This window comes from Leucoraja erinacea, chromosome 2 (genome assembly GCF_028641065.1).
Source record: "Leucoraja erinacea ecotype New England chromosome 2, Leri_hhj_1, whole genome shotgun sequence".
Taxonomy (NCBI): domain Eukaryota; kingdom Metazoa; phylum Chordata; class Chondrichthyes; order Rajiformes; family Rajidae; genus Leucoraja; species Leucoraja erinaceus.
In genome coordinates this window covers 10,949,346-10,961,790 of record NC_073378.1, presented here as the reverse complement: position 1 = coordinate 10,961,790, position 12,445 = coordinate 10,949,346, and the positions used below count along the sequence as shown (strand labels likewise).

At 43.5% G+C, this 12,445-nt stretch overlaps 1 protein-coding gene across 9 annotated transcripts in view; it reads right to left on the bottom strand.

The window, feature by feature from the left end:
- LOC129706915 (FH1/FH2 domain-containing protein 3-like) overlaps nucleotides 1-12,445 on the bottom strand; it is a 649,864-nt gene that overhangs the window by 369,190 nt on the left and 268,229 nt on the right. The gene's annotated exons all lie outside the window — the stretch shown is intronic.

Genomic DNA, 12,445 nt, shown 5'->3' with positions numbered 1-12,445 from the left:
TCCTGCAGCCTCGCCAAAGCCTCTGCATCCTCCCTACAGTTGTTTCTTTTAGTTCCTTTAAGATGGGATAAAGTAATAATCCATGCATTAATTATTAATCGGTGGACGTCACAATCACTCATCCATAAGTTCCTGTGAGAAGAGCAAAATTAGGTCATTCAGCCCATCAAGTCTACTCCGCCATTCAATCGTGGCGGGACTATCTCATCCCTACTCACCCCATTCTACTGCCTCCCCCCCCCATAACCCCTGACACCTGTACTAATCAAGAATCTATCCATCTTGCCTTATAAATATCCATTGATGGCCTCCACAGCCTTCGTGGCAATGAATTCCACAGATTCTCCATAATGGGGAGAAAATTGTCATCATCTTTGTTTGATTGCCCACTTGTTTACCAGGTCTAAACATCAGTTTGTGTGGGAAGGAACTGTAGATGCTGGTTTACACAGAAGATTGTTATTGATTGGGGATGATCAGCCATGATCATAATGAATGGCGGTGCTGGCTCAAAGGGCCGAATGGCCTCCTCCTGCACCTATTTTCTAGGTTTTCTATGTTTCTATAGACACAAAATGCAGGAATAACTCAGCAGGACAGGCAGCATCTCTGGATAGAAGGAATGGGTGATGTTTCGGGTCGAGACCCTTCCTCATACTGAGAGTCAGGGGAGAGGGAGACACAGAGAGAAGGAAACCAGGCAAAGGGGATGAAGTTCAAGTAAATGCAGATCATTGTTAGCTAGGAGAAGGTGACAATGAAGCAAACACATAACATTTAATCAGGAGGACTGATTGGAGAACTAGGATGGGGGAGGGATTGAGAGAGATGGAAAACAAGGGTTATTTGAAGTTAGGGAAGCGTACTGCTGCGATGTAAACATCAGATTCTCAGGTATGGTAACACTTTATATTAACTGGAACAGCCACAAAGACCGAGACAGCTTGTTGAACCGCATCATGTTTTTTGTGTCATGGACACCAGTTTTGACCCTTCTCCAGGAAGTCCATTAGCATAGTGAGTTATGAGTACTTGCGACTGATGGTTGATAATATTAGATTCCAAATAAGCTGAGAAAGCAATCTAATGACGGTCAGCCCAAAGGTCAGATTAAATTGCTATGCCACAGTTCCAGCAATCAACTCAATCATCATTTTCATGCAAGTAATGCAGTAGGAAGAATACATTTGGATTTTTACCTACATGCTTTCAGGGCTTGTATGGCATTGTAAATCACCAGAATATTTAACCATAAAAAACTCGTGTATTAACGGACAAGGTACTCGTTAAGCTGTGCTATCTGCCGGCTGAAATATGTGTCCTTATTAAACCCCTCAAAATATTTTAGGAATGCGATTTCTATTATCGCCAGACAAACAGGCATGATTCAGTAAACATATCAAATTACCACACTGAGCCACAATTATCCAGAATATTGTACATGCTTCTAAAGGGAAAGGGAGCTCCTGCAGACTAGTTGTGGGATAAGAATTGAGAATCCGGTTAAGAGTGCGTGTGTGCGCGCATGGAGCGCGCACGAGTATAGCGGGGGAGAAACTGAGATGTGGTGAGAGGGCTTAAAGAAGGTTGTTTAGTTTAGTTTAGAGATACAGTGCAGAAACAGGCTCTTTGGCCCGCTGAGTCCATGCTGGCCAGTGATCCCTGCACAGTAGCACTATCCCATACACAATGGCAACAAGTTACCAAGCCAAGGTCGCCTAATTATAGGAAGGATGTCAACAAAATAGAGAGAGTACAGAGGAGGTTTACTAGAATGTTGCCTGGGTTTCATCAACTAAGTTACAGAGATAGGTTGAACAAGTTAGGGCTTTATTATTTGGAGCGCAGAAGGTTAAGGGGGGACTTGATAGAGGTCTTTAAAATGGTGAGAGGGATAGACAGAGTTGACGTGGATAAGCTTTTCCCATTGAGAGTCGGGAAGATTCAAACAAGAGGACATGACTTGAGAATGAAGGGACAGAAGTTTAGGGGTAACATTAGGGGGAACTTCTTTATTTAGAGTGGTGGCTGTGTGGAATGAGCCTCCAGTGGAAGTGGTGGAGGCAGGTTCGATTTTATCATTTAAAAATAAATTGGATAGGTATATGGATGGGAAAGGAATGGAGGGTTATGGTCTGAGTGCAGGTAGATGGGACTAGGGGAAAAAAAAAATGTTCGGCACGGACTTGAAGGGCTGAGATGGCCTGTTTCCGTGCTGTGATTGTTATATGATGTTATATGGTTACAAACCAGTATGTCTTTGGAGTGTGGGAGGGAACCGGATATCCCAGAGTAACCCCACGGAGGTCAGGGGGAGAATGCACAGACTCTGCACAGACTAGCACCTGTGGTTGGGATCGAACCTGGGTCTCTGGTGCTGTGAGGCAGCAACTCTACCGCTGCACCACCGTGCCGCCCAAAGAGGGCTATGAAAAGTTGGAGATCCCTTCACAGATTGACATTAATGGTGCATGGTGCTAAGCTTCTTGGACCGTAGTACAACTGTATTCATTTAGTCAAGTGGAGCATGTTCCATCACATTCCTGCCTTGTAGCTATTGGTGAGTGAAGAGGTGTTGAAAGGGCTGATGGCAAAACGATTCATAGCAGAAAACCAATTTTCCTTTCTTTACTTGTTGAGAATCTGAGCATCACTGGCAAGGCCAGCAATGGTTGCACGACCTTCATTGGCCTCAAACTGTGGCAGTCATGGTGAAACTACTTCACCGTACTGTAGGATGAGGAGGTCCACAATTTGGACAACAACAACAAAAGAATAGCAATATAGTTTCAATTTACCACCCTGAGAGGGGGACTTGTAGATAGTGCCAATCCCTACTTTGGTAGCCACAGTAGAATGATACAAGTGCTACACACTTTTGAACCACGACCATGACATTGACCCCCCTTTTCCCACTGGGACATCTGTAGGTTGGGTGGTGGGAGGAGGATGCAATGAAGGGCATGTCTCTGATTGCCAAGGGGGAAGTGGATGAGCTGGTAACAAGAAAGCTTTTCAACATTTCAGATGGAGATGAAAGTAAATACTTGCTAATAAATCTCAAAACTCACTTCAAAAGATTTGCTTCTCTTTGTTCATCCACCCATTTGAAAAAAAAAAGCAAATCGATAAATAACATTGCAGCCTGAGGAAAATGCAGTTTTGTCCAATAATAAATTAATCTTGATCCCAACAACGATTGCTTTGAACTGCAAAGAGCACACGTTGTACTCATCTAAATATTAATATATTTAACCAAACACAAAGCATTCGTGCTTCTAAAAAGAACAAAATATTTCCTTGCCTCTCTAATAAACATTTAAATGACATAGCCTCACATTTGATGTGAGAATTAAAACGATAAAGGGATTGGTCATCCTTTGTGATCTTGAGCGTTTACATTAACATGGCGCCCTCTCCAGTTTCAATCACTCATTAATCTTTCCCCTTCATCCTCTGTTCCAACTCTCCAGATGCTAAGAGCATTCTTTCAGGATAACAATTGACAAAAACATTAAAATTAACCATTGAGAACATCACTAGCAAACTCACTCTCACTCTTTAACGTCAAGAGGTTTTTTTGACAGGAGACAATGGAGATTGGGCAATGGAGGTTTATCCGACTTCTTCCTTCGAAACCCGACGTGCTGTGACTAACCACAGCAAATTAACCGTTTCCAAAAAGGTTTCACCTGACGTCATAATAATGGTGTACAAAGTATCCTTGCCTTAGTGAGATGCAAAGTATCCTTGCATTTGGAAGAATTAGAAGTGATCACAATGCAAGATCTTGAAGGAGCTTGAAGATGAGGCACTCCTCCAGATTCAGGGATAGTTTATTTCCCAGCTGTCGTCAGGCAACCTCCAAGGCCGGTCCCACCAAACGTGGTCGCTTGAGGCGTACGGCCTCACGGGGCCGGTCCCACTTCGATCGGGGAGGCGTATGGAGTTGTGCGGGGCTGGTCCCAACATCGCGCGGGGCTCCAGAAATCTTGCACTGTCCGAAAATCCCGCACGACAATAGCCTGTCGGCCCGCAGCCGCATTGAGGCCGTACGCAGCGCCTCGACGGGCGTACGCAAAGTCTCGACATTGTACGCAGCGTCTTGATGCCGTACGCAGCATCTTGACGGCGTATGCCTAGCGCGTGGCATTGTGCGATGACGTCATTGCCCGGCATGCCGTTGCATGATGACGTCACCGCCCGATGCCGTGCGGCGTCCAAATTCAGTCGGCCCGCCTCCTACCCAGCTCATTGGTGAGTATGATGTCGGGACCAGCCCCGCACAACTCCGCGGTTCAAATTCGGACCGGCCCCGCAAGGCCTTATGCCTCAAGCGACGATGTTTGGTCGCGCTAGACATATGCAATCGCATGCTGGTGGGACAGGCCCTTACCATAACTAGAGAGCAGGCCTGAACTACTATCTATTTCATTGGTCACCCTCAGACTATCTTCCATAAGGTTTTACTGGCTTTATCTTGCACTAAACGTTATTCTTTTATCATGTACCTATACACTGTGAAGGGCTCGATTGTAATCATGTATTGTCTTTCCGCTGACTGGCCAGCATGCAACACAAGCTTTTCCCTGTACATCTGTACATGTGACAATAGACTAAACTGGAAAAGATGCAGAGAAGATTTACAAGGATGTCACAAGGACTAGAGGGCGTGGGCTACAGGAAGAGGTTGAGCAGGCTAGGACTTTATTTCTTGGAGCGTAGGAGGATGAGGGGAGATCTTATAACGGTGCAATCAAGAGGGAAATAGATAGGGTAAATGCAAATAGAAGTTTTTGACCTATAGTAGGGGAATCAAGAAGCAGGACATGGGTGTAAGGTCAGGGGGGAAAATGTAAGAGGAACCCGAGGGGCAACTTTTTTTATTTTACACAAAGGATGGTCGGTATATGGAACAAGCTGCCCGAGGAGGTAGTTGATGCAGGTACCATCGCAACACTTAAAACATATTTTGTCAGGTATATTGATAGGATGGGTTTAGAGTGATGTGGGTTAAACATAGGCAAGTGGGACTAATGTAGATGTAACATGGTGGCTGACGTGGGCAGGTGTTGCAGAAGGGCCAATTTCCACAGGGGACAGCTCTATGTTGGTGTGAGAATGACACTTTTCCAGGTGGCTCATTCTGGAACTGGGAGGTATTGTGTCAGGATAAGGAGATGTCCATTTGAGGGAGAGTTAAGGAGGAGGTACACAAAAATGCTGGGGAAACTCAGCGGGTGCAGCAGCATCTATGGAGCGAAGGAGATAGGCAACGTTTCGGGCCAAAACCCTTCTTCAGACCCTTCTTAAGGAGGAATTGAGAAATAGTACGGGTGTCAGGAGTTATGTGGGAAAAAGCAGGAGAACGGGGTTGAAAGAGAAAGATAGGTCAGCCATGATTGAATGGTGGAGTAGACTTGATGGGTTGAATGACCTAATTCTACTCCTGTAACTTAGGAGCTTATGAATGTGCTCTCATGAACAAATGATATGCCTTTAGAAACCTCAACCTCAGAGTGGTGGATGCTAGCTTGATCATACTTAAAACAGAGTTTGTTTAGACTGAAAGGGAGTGGAGAGCGACTGACACCAGACACAAAAGTGGAAGCAAAGAATCAATCAATTCAGACATGGTTGCTTAATTGTGACGCAGTTCCAGAGGTGGCATAGCCTAGTCCTGCACCTATTAGTGTTCTTGTATCCACAAGGCCATCTTGGAACTCTTTTCTTACATTTTAAAATAAATATGATTAACAAAAACAAACCTTAAGCACCGATTCCCAGAAAATACCAGAACTACTTATTCGAGTTTGATCTACCCTGTGCTGTGACTGAGGCCAGTTAACGATGCTGGCCAGCAGCTGGGTCCTACATTAACACCATACTCTTGTTTTGAAGCATTATACAACCAGGATTCATTTTTTCAGCAAGTTAGACAACAGTTGCAATTGTCTTTCTTATTTACTTTTCCTTCTGATCTTCATAAATTCCAGATTGATTAGCTATTCAAACAGCATTTAAAAGACACTTGGACAGGTACATGCACAGGGAAGGTTTAGAGGCATGTATGACCAAGTTCATGCAAATGGGGCTAGATTAGATGGAGCACCTTGGTCAGCATGGACAAGATTAGCCATAAGGCCAGTTTCCCGTGCTGGAGGATTATATTACTCTTTTATGAACTAGTAATTTCTTGAATCACTCCATATTAAGTTAAAGAAAACAATGGAGGAACAGATTCATGCCAAGCCACATTAGCAACTTCTTGCCATTTATTCACCGGGGCATTTCAGTCAGCTAGTGCTGAATCAGAGTGCAGAGAAATCTATCTTGCGGTGAAGTTAAACATGGCTGGTTGGCTCAGTTGGTTACAAGTCTCTAAATCAGTAAAAGCCAATTATTCTCCCTCAGGGGAACACACTAAGACTGAACAGGTGTTTACAGCTCAAATCATTACATTAAAAACTATCAAAACAAAAAACAGACCTTCAATTAATAGTGTATTTAATCAACATATAGCTGCTGGTGTACATATGGTGTACATATAGCTGCTAAATTTGTATAAGATAATTATAAGCAGTTGAATAAGGGGTGGGAATTAATAAGCTTTGGCTTCTTCCTGCTTCTTTTCGACCACATACAATTTCATTTATTTATAGATATTATTTATGACACTTTATAAATATTCTTGTTTTGTTTTTTGTATGCTGTTTCACACTTGCTTTTTAATTCTTTAATTCTGTTCAAATTAAAGATTTAAATAAATAAATATTAAATATACACCCATAAAGCATAATTAATGCTTAATGTAAGTTGAGGAAAAACTTTTTCACCCGGACAGTTGTGAATCTGTGGAATTCTCTGCCACAGAAGTCAGTGGAGGCCAATTCATTGGTTGTATTCAAGAGGGAGTTAGATATAGCTCTTAGGGTCAATTGAATCAAGGGATATGGGGAGAAAGCAGGAACGGGGTACTGATTTTGGATGATCAGCCATGATCATATGAATGGCAGAGTTGGCTCGAAGAGCCGAATGGTCTATTCCTTCACCTATTTCCTATGTTTCTATAATTTGACCAATTCTATCTTTGGTTAGATAGATGGAGATAAAGGACTTCTCAGTGGATTGCCAGAGAAGTTTATGATAAAAAATCTTGGAGACCTAACCTTTAAGGTGAAAGAAACAATTGAAAATTCTGGGCATTTTTTTTAATTTTTATGACAAAACTATGCATATCACTTTATGCCAGCTTGAAAACATAGGTTTGTCAGAAATTTTAATAAACAATAAAAATAATAATAATTTTATTTTTACTGGCTCCTAACCTGGTGACCTGGAACATGGTGGTCTGTTAGGCTTTTCAAAAAATAAGGGCAATTTATCGAGAAAATTAATTTTCAAAAGTAAAGTTAAATATAAAGGAGATTCACTGCCCAAGCAGAGAGCTTGTTCGCAATTGTTGATTCGGTCCAGAATCCAGTGAAGAATTGGCTTTGAGATGTCACCAGGCATCTCTAGGGATAGTAGCGGGAAGGGACCCGTTTTACCAAGGGTGAACCAGTGGAGCTTTCATTCAGAAATAGAGTCACGGAGAGTCAGAGTCATGCAGCAGGGAAAATGGGAACTTCAACCTATCTTGCCCACGCCAACCAACATACCCCATCCACACTCGTCCCATCTGCCTCCTTTTGGTCCATAATCTTCTAAACCAATCCTTCCCATGTAACACCTGCCTCAACTACCTCCTCTGGCAGCTTGTTCCATGTACCTATACTTTGTGTAAACGCTTGCCTCTTAGGTTTTGTATTAAACACTCCACTTTTAACCCCCCCCCCCCCCCCCCCCACCTTTTGGTAAACCCCGCCTCCCCCCCCCTTTTCCCCCACCCCCCCCCCCCCCCCCCCCCCCACCCCCCCCCCCCCCCCTCCATGTTTGGAACCCCCCCCCCCCCCCCCCCTACCCCCCCCCCCCCCCCCCCCCCCCCCCCCCCCCCCCACCTTAAACTTGTGTGCTCTGGTTCTTGACCAGGTTGGGGCCATGTTTGGGACTGCTACCTTTAACCAACTTCCTTTTTTTCTTTAAATAGATGAGCATATTTTAATAACTTGTGCTTCAGGACCGAAATCAAAGTTAAATTTGATGAGAAACTAGTGCAACTTCTACAAATTTTGGAATGCTATGAAAACTTTACATTGGTGCGTGGTTTTTAAAATTATTATTGGCACAGATTGAGATTCAGATTCAACTTTATTGTCATTGTGCAGTGTACAGTACAGAGACAACGAAAATGCAGTTAGCATCTCCCTAGAAGAGCAACATAAATATGAGCAATAAATAAATAAATCTATTTACGTGAATATGAGAAATAAATAAATCTATTAGTATCTATAAATAAATAAATAAATACATCTCTTGTGCTCAGTTATATATGGATATAATGTGTGCTGACATTGACTAATGCAAAGCATGTCTGAAGCCGATTACAATGTTTCAGAACATCAACAACCTTGGCTCCAGCCAGAGTCATCATCTGCTGTTCCACACATCCCACACCAACTTGTACGATAAACAAAAGGTTTGTTTTCCAGAAGAATTCTGATGACTCCAAGCGACGACTGATTGGTAGCAAGTTATTTTATATTCTTTAGCAGCTCCATATTTAAAGTCCGCTCTCGCACATGGTCAGCTTTCCCCTCCTGAAAATATTGGCATTTGCGAACCACATCATCTGTGGTGAACGGGATGGTGTTCATATGGTTTCAAGAAGCAGTGGGTGAACTAAGAGTTTCCATAACAGACAAATCTGAGCCGAGATTCAAATCGTAGAACTGAATGTCCTTGGAAGAATTATCTAAAGTAACCGGTGATAGATATGAAAGCATTTCAATGCCAATTCCGACATTTATAACTTCAAATGATATTGTCAATAAATTGTTTGCTTGATGGTAACTCTGTGATTCACTGCTGTGTTTTGCTGCAAAAGCTTTCAAGCCCATGTTAATTTTTAGTTTTAAAGGAGGCTCTGCTCTAGTTCACTGCAATCAACACTGCAGGCATTTAAGTCGTAGAAACAAAGAACGGCAGATGCTGTTTAATACACAAAAGAACCCAAAGTACTGGAGTAACTCAACATGTCAGGCAGCAAACCTGGAGAACATTGAGAGGTGACTTTTCAGGTCGAGTCCCGTCTTAATTAGATGATCAAGATTCCAAAGAAGAGCAACAGTAGCGGACATAATGATCCAATAGGAAGCAGACTAAGCAACAGAGTTGGGGAACATTTTTATTCTTACTGCTTTTTTGGAAGTCAGGCACAGATTAAGATTGCAAATGTGACCATCTGGTTCAAGAATAGCTTTGTCCCAACAACCATCAGGCTCTTGAACACTGCACTGCTTTAGAAACATAGAAACATAGAAATTAGGTGCAGGAGTAGGCCATTCGGCCCTTCGAACCGCCATTCAATATGATCATGGCTGATCATCCAACTTATCCCGTACCTGCCTTCTCTCCAGATTAGCCACAAGGGCCACATCTAACTCCCTCTTAAATATAGCCATGAACTGGCCTCAACTACCCTCTGTGGCAGAGAATTCCAGAGATTCACCACTCTCTGTGTGAAAAAAGTTCTTCTCATCTCGGTTTTAAAGGATTTCCCCTTTATCCTTAAGCTGTGACCCCTTGTCCTGGACTTCCCTAACATCGGGAACAACCTTCCTGCATCTAGCCTGTCCAACCCCTTAAGAATTTTGAAATTGACTGTGAACCAGAGACGGCCTTTGGTCGACTTCAGATTGTTTTTTTGCACTGGCTTTGGGGTTATTAATTTGTTCAACTTTTGTTTATTAGAAGCTTAAGAAACTGACCAATGGGTCCTATTTTTATAGGAAAGGTATTGGTTTAGTTTAGAGATGCAGTGCGTAAACAGGCCATTCAGCCCACTGAGTCTGCAACAACCAGTAATCACCCCATACACTAGCACTATCCGACACACCAAGGACAAATTACAGAAGCCAATTAACCTACAAACCTGTGCGTCTTTGGAGTGTGGGAGGAAACCGGAGCCCCCGGAGAAAACCCACATGGTCACGGGGAGAATGTGCAAAATTTGTACAGACAGCATTTGCAGGCAAGATCAAACCTGGGTCTCTGGCACCATAAGGCAGCAACTCTACCGCTGCGCCAGTGTGCCTCCCTACGTTTTGTATGAGTTCTTCACACTGTAGCTACTTGCTCTTTTTCCCAGCCTTTTACGACATCTGCTTGTAAATAAAATTTAAGACCAGACACACAGGTCTGCTTTCAAGTAATCAAGTAGTCACTTCTGGCAAATCTTCAAAGGATTCCCAAAGGCCAAATATTTAACAGATCAGGCAGCTATTAGGCTGTCCAAACAAGCACACACGGGTCCTTACTGACCAATTAAGAAGAGACTTGACCCAAAACATCACCCATCCATGTCCTCCAGAGATGCTGCCTGACTCACTGAGTCACTCCAGCACTTTGTGTTCTTTAGGTAAATCAGCATCTGCAGTTCCTTGCTTCTACTACTAAGTAAGGACCTCAATGCCATTGAACAGTTCCCATTTCTTACAAATGATTGCCGATGAATTTAGAAACAAGTACATTAGCAGCACGAATGCTAAATTTATGGATAATGAGACACTACTTATGAAAAATAAGCATTTCCTTTTCTGTACATGAAGTTCATAAAAATTGTTTTCACACCCAAAGTATTTTGCTCGTAGATCTATTATCACGGCACTTAAATTGATTCGAACCATTCTGCCAGCTGTTACCACCCATGATAAAATCTAGTAAATTTAGGTTTCTAATCTTTTTTTGATAAATGGATGTTAAGTATGCCTTTTTATTTATGAGCACTGTATGTGAACACATCGAGTGTATGGCATAAGGAGGTACCCAAAACTGCTGGAGAAACTCAGCGGGTGCAGCAGCATCTATGGAGCGAAGGAAATAGGCGACGTTTCGGGCCGAAACCCTTCTTCAGACTGAGTGTATGGCATAAGTGTATGGCATAACTGGGCAAGTCTGAGGGAACTGATAACATTTCAAAATGGAAGAATCAGACGTGATATTCAAGTTAAAACCAAAGTTTTGTTTTTGAGATATCTTAGTACAATGTAAATTGTTATAAAATAATTTTTTTCGGGGATGGTAGTCAATAATTGCAGATTACAAAAGCCTTGAGTGCAATGGGCATCAACGGAGTGGCGAGGAGAAAAGCCATCAAGTACACCACAGAGGCAGCGGAGAAGGCCTCGAGATGGCTCTGGATCAGGAGCAGAGGTCCATGGGGAGGAGCGAATGCCACCTGAACACAAGTCGTGGTCTGATCAACCACGGCTGGGTTGCCTGGGTGAGGGTGCTGATGTTGAAAGACCCGAAACAACCAATGACCCCAGGTTACATCACTGATGATGTGTTCAGGAGCATCTATCGATGTATTTGTATCAATATTGCTTAATTTTGAAATGCCAGAATTTACTCACTGAGATTTGCCAACTTTGGTTCTCCTGCTCCCTAGTCAAAAGAAAAGATATAAAGGGCTTTAGATATTGACCATAACTCTTGACTTCTCAGTTTCACACAGGGTGGCATGGTGGCGCAGCGGTAGAGCTGCCACTTTACAGCACCAGAGACTCGGGTTCGATCCTGACTACGGGTGCTGTCTGTATGGAGTTTGTACATTCTCCCCATGACCTGCTTGGGTTTCTCTGGTCTCCCGTGTCCTCCCGCACTACAAAGACGCACAGGTTTGTAGGTTAATTGGCTTGATATGAATGTAAATAGTCCCTCAAGTATGTCAGATCGTGTTGATGTGCGGGGATCGCTGGTCGGTGCGGACTCGGTGGGCTGAAGGGCCTGTTTCCGTGCTGCATCTCTAGTTACCCCCGCTCCGACCCACCATGGAAAGAAGTTAGTGCTACACTCTTCCCAAATAAGCCAGTGCTAACTGTAATTACGATATCATGCGTGCGTACGTACGTACGCGTACATCAGGGGGTCTCCAAACTATGGCCCGCAAGCCACATCCGGCCCGCCATAAGATTTCATCTGGCCCGCAGCAAGCTCAGCACAGGATGGAGCATGTGCCATTTGGGCATAGAGTCGATTCGAGTCGGGGAGCTGCTCTTAGTGTTGTTACTGGGTAGGTCCTTCGAATTGTCAGAGCTGAGACATCACAGGGTCGCCGTGAAGAAAGGTGCAATGTGGGGAGCGGGGGGCGGTGTTCAACCTGGGACACAACAGTCTTTCCGTCCTCAGCAGGGAAAGAGGATGAGGAGGTACCAGAATCCCATGTGCTGTCTGCTCCTGTATTCCACTAACAAACTTAGGTTAGTGTGCGACTAACAATATGGTGCAACTAACATTAGCCAGCAGATGCAGTATGTACATGAGACCTGCTGGTTAGGTTTTA